Here is a 10158-nt window from a genome sequence, read left to right as displayed (position 1 = left end):
AAAAAGTGTGATGATAAGACGTCCCTGTCATTGTTTTGTTAGCATTAGCAGTTGCACCGTCTTCATATGTTAGCGCTGTGTGCTCGTTTTAGATCCTTGATGATATGGCCTACGTGATTTAATTTAAGTCTAAAGTTTTCATTAGTCATTTCATTTTGACGTTTTTGTCTCTGAAAAGACTGTATTAAAATGCATTTTGTGATGTTAGCTTGGCTCTAGCGTTAGCTCGGTGCTTGTGTTAGCTCACTTGTTAGGGTTCTGCAGGTTCATCATCTTCATTTTCATCTCACTCTGCCGGGTCCGACTCTGGCTGGAACATGTAAGGCTGGATGGTCTTCTGTTGTTGACATTTTGTAAATAACGTGTGAATAAACTTTTTCTGCACCGCTACATAGCCGTATCTCTTCTATCAAACTACAAAAATGGCCGAGCAGGGTGGAGTTGAACCTGGAGAGGGGGCGGGGTATGAAGTGTCTCATTTGCATTTAAAGAGACCGCACCAAAACGAGCTGCTCTTGGAAGCACATCAGAAAAAGGTAGAAAAGGGGTGGAGCTATAATATTGAGGAATTCAGACCCAAGCATTGCAGTTCCACTTTATATAGACCACAACTGTATGATTTATATGTAAAAAGGAAGCATTTAAAAGCATGATATCTCTCCTTTAAGTGGGAGCCCCCTGCCTCTGTCATCATCAACATCTGTGACAAACACCTACACCTATGGACAGTTGGTTGAAATGAAATATTGACAAATAAATGTACTTTGTCAAAATTCTTGTTACTTTTCATTTGTAATTTCTGGTTAATTAAAACTAGCATTAGGAGGCCACAGTGCAGGGAGAGCTGCTGGTATGGAGGTGATGACATCATTCTGAAGGTAGAAATCAACGTTAAAACAGGACAAAGCCATGTTCAAAAAGGACACATTTTTTTCCGCCTGAATACATCATGTCACTAAAGTCTCACTCTTGTTATTTTCTGAAACTTAGCAGCACTGAGTACAGAAAATTCAGATAAATATAAACTGAACAGTGTAAAATATTTAGAATATCTGTGGATATCATGAAATAAACAGAACAACTGATGAATCTGATGAATTTAGTCTGAAATAGTTTTTCTACATAACAGTTGATAAGTTGGCTCAGACGATGCTATCTGTAGCAGCGCTTCTAGCCCCGCCCACATCCTCTACCACAGAGTGGTCGACTGTCACTACAATCATTTATCACTGACTTTGTTCATTAGTTACTCATGGATTTATTCATTTTAGTTCTGAACCCTGTCTGAGTGTCAGTGTGGATTGGAGACACTGTCTGCTCCACGAGGACCATTGTCCCTGCTAGCTGCTACATGCTAGCATTAATGTGCTAACTGCAACATGTTAGCATTGATGTGCTAGCTGTTACATGTTAGCATTGAGGTGTTAGCTGCTACATGTTAGCATTGAGGTGCTAGCTGTTACATGTTAGCATTGAGGTGTTAGCTGCTACATGTTAGCATTGAGGTGCTAGCTGCTACATGTTAGCATTGAGGTGCTAGCTGCTACACGTTTAGAATGAGGCTGAGGCTAGCAGAGCTCTGCTGATCTACAAACTATTTTTTGCACAATTTGTACACAACTGGAATTTTGTTTTCAATCCAGTGTTTTTATTTAAATTAAAATTAATGCCCACGAAGCACAGCAATGACTTCTCCTCTGGTTCTCCTGTTTCTTGTGTTGCGCTCTGTGCATCAGTATTATGGGTATACTGGGAACTCAAGAAATTAGAAAAGTTCTGTGCTGTTTGGAATAAGTGTTTGCCCCCTTCCTGATCTCTTCGTTTTTTGCATGTTTTCCACGCTTAAATGTTTCAGATCATCAAACAAATTTAAACAATAGTCAGAAATAACAAAAGTAAACACAAAATGCAGTTTTTAAATGAAGGGTTTCATTAATGAGCAAGAAAAAAATCCAAAGCTACATGGCCCTGTGTGAAAAAGTGTTTGCCCCCTCAACCTAATAACTGGTTGGGCTACCCTTAGCAGCAACTCCTGCAATCAAGCGTTTGCAATAACTTGCAATGAGTGTTACAACACTGTGGAGGAATTTTGACCCACTCATTTATTTATTTATTTATTTATTTATTCAGTTTATTTCCGACATGGTTACATTCACTTTTTTTTTTTTTTTTTTTTTTTTTACATTTTTTGTACATGCCGAAAAAGGAGACGAGAGAAGCAGTTTGCTTATCCGGGTCCCGTCCCCTGTTTTACCATCGCAGATTTACATGGGTTTACATGTCTCTCTGGTCAAAACATTCTTGATTTCTTCTGAACGTCCATCTGTAGTCAGTGTTGTCCTCTCTATCTTTGTTTTTGTTGGCCTTGTTCCCTGCCAGACATTGTTAGCATTCCTCCAGTTCAAGAATAGTTCCTCTTTCGAAGGTGTTTGGAAGGTTCTTCCCTTTTCATCCACAATGTCACCTTGTTTTGTCTCTACATCAAAGGTAATCCAGCTGTTGTTAGTTCTATTGGCCATTGCTGTTGAACGTCAGTGTTGTATTTCCCACTGTCTGATGATGGGATCAGATCCAACTAGTATAAACACATCACCACATCCCAGTTCACAAGCAAAGTAGTATTTTAATGTAATATATCTTAGTTCATAAGCGTGTTTCTAACTGCTGTTGTTAGTTTTATTGGCAGTGTTGTATTTTCCACTGTTAGATTTAACTTGTATAAACACATTATTATATCTTAGTTCATAAGCAAGGTAGTAATTTCATTGTATATAAAAAAAAAAACGTGTTTCTAACTGCACATATGACAATAAACACTTTGAATTTAAATTTAATGTAATCCTTAATCACCCCACCACCTAGCAATTGAAATGAATAAATGACAGACCTTTTTTACTCTTGGTTTCCACATTTAATTCGGTCTCCGTAAAATAATCACAGTCTGAGTTTTGTTTCCAGCGTTTATATAGATCTGGGTCCATATCCATGATTACCATCAGTAATGTTGTTGTTTAGGTGGATCCTTCGTATTTTCCCAGGTTGTCCATCGTTTTGATGAGAACTGGTTTTCCGTCCTCTTCTTCCTGGATGTAAATCCTGCAGTTTTTTGACCACGTCTTCAAAATCTTTCCTTCTTTTTTTATTTGGCGTGCTTTCCATGCAATGCTTGCATTTTGTTTCGTCAGGTTTTCATTGATGTACACCTTCGTTCCCTTGAGTTTGTTTCTTTGCTTGATTATTTCTCCTTTGAATTTTATATTCGTGAAGGTTATTTTTACAGCTCTGGTATCATTTCTCTTTGGCAGGAGATGGCAGGAGTTGATGTTGTCAGGGTTCAGGACAATGTCCTTCGACTTCAGGTAGTCAATGACCTGTTGTTCAATCGATTTTGTTTCTTCGTCACTCCTGGGTTTTATCTTTAGGCCTGTGATGATGACATCTTTCTCTCTTTCCTTTTGTTCCAGCTGTTCAATTCTCGCGTTCAACAATTTTATCTCTTCAGCATTTCTTTCATTCTTTTCTTTCAGTACCTTTGTTTCGCTTTGTAGTCTTTCCAGTGAATTTTCCAGCGTCTTTTCCAACGACTTTATCTCGGCAGATAGGTTTTGTAGACCCTCGCGTATCATCTCCTTGACCTCTTCCAAACCCGAATTGGGTTCTGAAGGGCCTCCCTGCGGTTTTTTCACCATTTTCCTTCAGTCTTGGGCCCAGTTTTTCAGGCTGTTCAGGCTGTTCAGCTGTAGCCAGCTGTAGCCAAGGTCGTGTTATCGGAGCAAACGAAAACACGTCTGCTCTCACCAAAGACCAGAGATGTCTTCTGCAGAATCTTTGCAGAATTGTTGTAATTCAGCCACATTAGAGGGTTTTCGAACATGAACCGCCTTTTTAAGGTCATGCCACAGCATCTCAATAGGATGGAGGTCAGGACATTGACTAGGCCACTCCAAAGTCTTCCTTTGGTTTTTCTTCAGCCATTCAGAGGTGGACTTGCTGGTGTGTTTTGGACCATTGTCCTCCTGTAGAACCCAAGTTGGCTTCAGCTTGAGGTCACGAACAGATGGCCGGACATACTCCTTCAGGATTTTTTGGTAGACAGCAGAATTCATGCTTCCATTTATTACAGCAAGTCTTCCAGGTCCTGAAGCAGCAACAGCCCTAGACCATCACACTGCCACCAACATATTTTACTGTTGGCATGATGTTCTTTTTCTGAAATGCAGTGTTAGTTTTACGCCAGATGTAATGGGAGACAGACAATGGTTTAAGTGGGCCGGAACGCACCGGTACGGAGTCCCAGGACTTCTAAAAATGTCAATTTAGCGTCCTGGCACTTCTCCAAGCACCAAGAACGTACTTTCAGTGTTCCGGTACACTCACCAGCACGTCTCTTTTAATCCTTCAAATAGCTACTTCGACGCTTATCAGAGCACATCAGCCTTCACAGTGCCGATGTAGGTACCAAATGTGTCCGGGCATCCAAATTAGTCCGGGGTCCGGCGCGCATGCGCAAAACGCATCTCCATCTGGTTGGTATATTTTATGGCAGTTCGTGTACTATTTAATAGGTTTAAAAGTTTATGCTTTCAGTGAATTCTGATTTATTTTGGTGTTTATCTTATTTTCTGTTTGGTTTTTGATTGTCAATGTTGTGTATTGTGTTTTAATCTGTTTTTTCATTTTTTATTTTTTTAATTAACAATTAAAAACACCAAAAAATTGCCACATATTTAAATGTGTACTATTAAAATATTTAATAAGCGTCGGAGAGTGAGGGGCACTTCCTTACTATCAAAAACTCAAAGATTTGTTTTCAAACAATTGAAAGAATTAAATGTCTGGTATTTTTATTAAGAATTGTGCATTTGTATCATACCTGGTCTAAACCAGGTCAGTCATAGCCCGAATGTGCTGTTGGTGCTTTTCACACTTTATTATTGAAATGTTTCTGTTCTTTGTTTGGTCCAAAAAAGTTGAATATAAGCTAAACTGAAAATATTTATGTCGTCTATTTTTGATCCATTTATTTTTGTTATATTGTTAACTTTTTATGTTAACATATTTGAATTATATATACATGAAAAAACCTGCTCAATTTGATTATAAGTAAGGATTTGGGGTCCTGGGGATCATGCTGCACGGGTTAGGGTTAGGGTTAACCCAATCAGAATACTGTTCTGATTGGCCAAGTCGTCTGAAGGGCACCCTCATCAGCCAATAGGGTGCGGCCTATGTGATGGAAAATTGCTAAATTACTGGAATGCGGCCAGTACAACGGTGCGTTCAAATGAGAGCCAGGTCAATTAAGTGCAAAGCTCAGATTTCATGACCGTGCAGACTAATTTGCTTACCTGGTGTCACACAAAACACTGCTCGGCGTTGTATCAACTCGCCTTAAATGTAACACCGACCTGTATTTCAACACGAGCTTAGAGGAGAGACTGGCAGACGGGCTACGAAAGTACGACATCTTTAAAACACGTCCCAGGAGTACAAGGACTACAGAGAAGCACTAAGGATTGTGGGAAATGTAGGATTTTAATGGAAACTACTATACAGCAGTGAGTTTGATCATTAACGCTCTGAGGAGAGCAGACAGTCCGCGCAGAGTCTGCTTCACGTACGTTGTGCCAAGTATGTTTGATTCATTCCATTACATCATTCATTCATTATACACAGTGGCGGTAAGCTACTATTGTAGCCACAGCTGCCCTGGGGCAGACTGACAGAAGCAAAGCTGCCATAGTGGGCCATCGACCCGGCCGACCAACACTGGCACTAATCATTTTCAAGTATAATGCTAAGAAATGTCTTGTTTCCTCCTCTGTCCACACGTACCATGTCATGTTTTCTCAGACGACATACATTGTATGTGACATTAAGTTTGTTCAGTGTGCAGGAGTAGGGGGTACATTGCTTCAGGTTAAATGTCAGAAGCAGTACGGGAGTGGGAAAAGTTTGGGTTCCACTGCTTTACATGATTAAAAAGTTCAACATTTAACAGTTTTAAAATGAATAAGAAATCAGCAAATTAAAATCAGCAATTAAATCAACAATATGACTAAGAATCTGCAGTAGATGATAGAGTTAAATGTTGCTGTACTTACTTTTGTCTCTGGCGTTGAGCAGGCCCACTTCCATTTTGAGCAGAAATGGTTCCCCATACCATTTTGGTCCTGTACTACAAAGTTGGATTTCTTTTTATCATCTAACTATCAGGATTCATTCAGCGTGTGCTGTACTACGACACTGGCTAACTTCTTACCGGGCTAAATCACCATGGTAACTTAGGATGAACACCTAAACTGGTTGGGACCAGGTTATGAAGTGGATAAGATCTGAGTAAGTTCAACCTCCTGACCAATCCGTTATCTTGAAAAATGGCCTTTCCACTCCAAGAAGATTCCTTATCATTGATGGATGCTTCTGAGAGCAAGAGGACAAATTATATGAAAGGTACAGATTTCCCCAGATGGACTGAGCTGCATCTGTAACCTGCTGTAGTCAGAGGCATTGCAACAGGGTAGGCAACACAGGCAATAGCCTAGGGCCCCGAGCTGAAGGGGGCCCCCGACGGATGGCTGACAGTCAATTTCAATGTCAAATTAATGTAACTGCTTTGAGACGCTGTAGCTTTTTATACAATACAGACACACAGGATGGATGAGAACACCTTGCAGTGTTACACAAAATGACAGAAAAAAAGTGAGGCAAGGGCCACACATCTAGATGTCCAAAGCTGCCAATAGACAGTAAAAAGAAACTTCCCCTCACTTAAAAACAGTCCTGGGTAAAAAACAACAAAAACAAACTTAAAAAAACACACACATATATGGGTGGGAGTAAATCAAAATCCTCAGTCAGTATGCCAAATAAAGCAGAGTTTGTACATAATGCAATATAGACAGAACACAGCAGCACAGACCATCAATGATCCAATGAGTTGAGCCTTATCTAGCATTGTCAGAAAAGGTTTCCACACTTTATTGAAATAACCACCAGAGTTCTGTTTGCTAAAACAAATCTGCTCCATCTCAGCAATGAGAAGAATTTAATTTAATTTAATTTAATTTAAAACACGGAGGTGTTGTAGACTTAGCCTCAACCATGCCTGCATTGAGAGTCTGCGTTTGGTGGGAGGGAAACCTCGTTAAGTCAGAATGACCAAATATTGCCAAGTTGACGTTTGGCTGAATGTCCGTTTCATATTGTTTGGAAAAGCAATTTAATATGTCACTCCAGAAATGACTTGGTGCCAGACAATGCCAGAACCTTCTGCAGTACCACGCCCTTCACACAAGGGGGAGACTGATTCAAAACAAATGACTTAGTTTAGTTTTAGAATAATGCAGTCTATAGATAACTTTGAATTGAAATACCTATATCTAGAGTTTATAGAACAGCTCCTTATACTAGACAAACCCTCCACCCATAGTTCATCTGACAATGGAGCACCTACAGTAGTTCTTTAGCCCACGCCTCTTTGAAATGACCATAAAAGCTGATACAAAGCCAGAGACAAGACGTTTAGAGTTTGGATGTGAATTAAGTTCTTTAGTTTGGTTGTAAACTGTGGGATTGATTCCTGTATCAAGTGCCTGGCTTGAAGGTAAGGGTAGAAATGAGGATGAGGGAGATTACATTTAGTTTGGAGAGCACAGTCCCCTCTTCCTCCAGTTCAGAAAAACACTGTCCATTAACCCTGGCTTGAACAAGTGATTACTTTATATGTTATAGGAGTGTGCACTGAAACATTTGGGAAACCAAAAAACATACAGAGTTAATTTTTGAAAATCCTGATTCTGACCTTTCCATCCATTCATGGACGAACTCCTGTGTAACTTAGTTGACCTGATCAAACCTTACAGCTGGACCCGGGGGCCTCAGGTGCTCCTGACGGTCCCTCGTACATGCTTTTAAACTAGAGGGGAGCGGCCATGTAAAGCTGTGGGATGAGCTTCCTCTCACTTTGTACTCTGTAGATTCTTTTAAAAAGCACTTAAAGACCTACTTTTTAAAGAAAGGGTTCAAGCCTTAGCGACTTAGTCAGAGCTGCTGATATTGAATGTGTCTTTTCTCTGTCTAGCAATTTGACTGTCTGTGAAAAGCAATATAATAAACTTTACTCACAGATTCTTCTGCAGATGCCATGTGACCATGGTGATGGTGAGCATCCTTGTGGCCAGGGTCAGTCCATGATTCATGGGTCTTCAGGGAGTCTGTACTGTTACAGACACTTGAGCAGGGTAGGACATGTTCATAAATGTGGTCCTCGCAATAACCAGGGTCAGAATTATGATCACACAGGTTCAACTCATAGACTGTACAAAGAAGGGATGGGACAAGCTCCTCCAAATGTCAAGCTTTTATTTTTAGACAGGCGATGATTGGGCCATTTGCTAAATGGGTGGAGTGTGTTACCAGGGCTCCTCCCACAGGACCCAACTGCACAGACTCTGGCTCCAAATGACGTCAAATTTACAAGATGGCTGCGCCCCTAAGCGCTGTATTTTGGCTTCAAGAACGTTGAGTGGGAACTATGGAGGACGACACATCCATTCTTTTTACAGTCTATGGTTCAACTACCTCTGAGGTCTCAGGGTGGCCCCCTAATAACAGCATGTGTTGTGCTACATAGAACAGCCCCCTGTTGGGCCCCCTCCTCATGATGTGGTGGACCCCATCACCCAACCACACAATGTCTGTGAATGAAACTCTAAATAAATGTGACTGCTCAATGTGTGAGGGTAATACTGTTCTTCAGCTTGATGTGAATACCTACCAATATCTATGCTTTTGGTAATGTGTACTAACTTGTTTTCATTGACAATAAAAACACACAGCTGAAGGAGTTTGCAATTCTTTTCTCATTCCCACTTTTTGTAATTTTGTAATTCAAATTCTGATGTAGCTGGTTATGATTTACAGTTCGCATAAACAGGACTGAATCATAATAAAACATAACCACTAGAGCGGATATGGGCTCGTCTGTGAACGGTCACATTTACAGACCTTGGAGTCGCTGTTAGCTTACCAATAAACAGGAAGAGATTGGTCACCTTTATAATAAGTGCTGACTAGTCCACTGGGAGTGAGGTCCAAGGCCAAGACAGGCTGACGTGATAATAATGTATCATGTTTTTCTGCAGTCAGTGTCTTCTCCTCGTTCTTCTCTCTCTGCTCTGTTTCAGGTGAAGCTGATGATGTCACTTCCTGATCTGTGGTTCACGGCTCAACTAGTCTGAGACACTCTGATGTTCTATCTCTCTATCCTGTTCTGTTGGTCCTTCTGTCCACTAACACCAACCAGTCCACGCAGATGGCTGCCACCTCTGAACCTGGTTCTAACGGAGATTTCTTCCTGTAAAAGAAGAGTTGTTTCTTCCCGCTGTCACTAAATGCTTGTTCATGTGGCTCTTGTTGGGTTTTTCTTTCTTATTATGAATTTTATATTTTGATAAGAGCATTGAGATGACTTTGTTGTAAATTGCGCTATACAAATAAAGTTGAATTGAATTGAATTGAATTAATTTGAATTTAATTCTTGTTTACTGTCATTTAATCAGTTTTAGAGGCACAGTTTTTGTTTTGATCGCTTTGAGGCTTACGCTTTTTTCAATATCTTTCAAATAAGATAATAATATGGTTTTAAAATCAATATTTGGTCGTTTTAGTTAGCAAATTTGGTAGAGTGAATATTAAACTTGGCTATAATTAAGAGAAAGTTGATTACAATTTTTTTCTTTGATTTTAATATGTCACTTATCACCAAACCAAACAGTAAATGTTCAATATTCAATGTAAAAGATGAATCAACTAAGGAATTAAGAAGAAAAAAACAAGATTGTGTGTGTTTCAATCCCAAAATAAGTGATATATTGTTTCATACATAATATGACAAATAGAGCAAAGTGTGTCAATGTTCTGCCTATCTGCCTGTGAGCTGCCTCCCACCCTCCTGCTAAGCAGGGGAGGGGCCAGGTATAAGCCCCTCCCACTTGTGAGTGTGCACACCTGATTCTTTTAATGACACAAACCTGTCATGCAGTGCATGCTTAGCAGCTCCAGTGGAAAGAGTTGTGTACCCTCATTGGGACTGAACTTTGATATTAACACTTTTTCTATGTTTGGATGAACATCTGGTAAGAACCTCAAAATAAC

The sequence above is a fragment of the Gouania willdenowi genome, chromosome 22 (genome assembly GCF_900634775.1).
Source record: "Gouania willdenowi chromosome 22, fGouWil2.1, whole genome shotgun sequence".
Taxonomy (NCBI): Eukaryota; Metazoa; Chordata; class Actinopteri; order Blenniiformes; family Gobiesocidae; genus Gouania; species Gouania willdenowi.
This window is presented reverse-complemented; position numbering follows the sequence as displayed.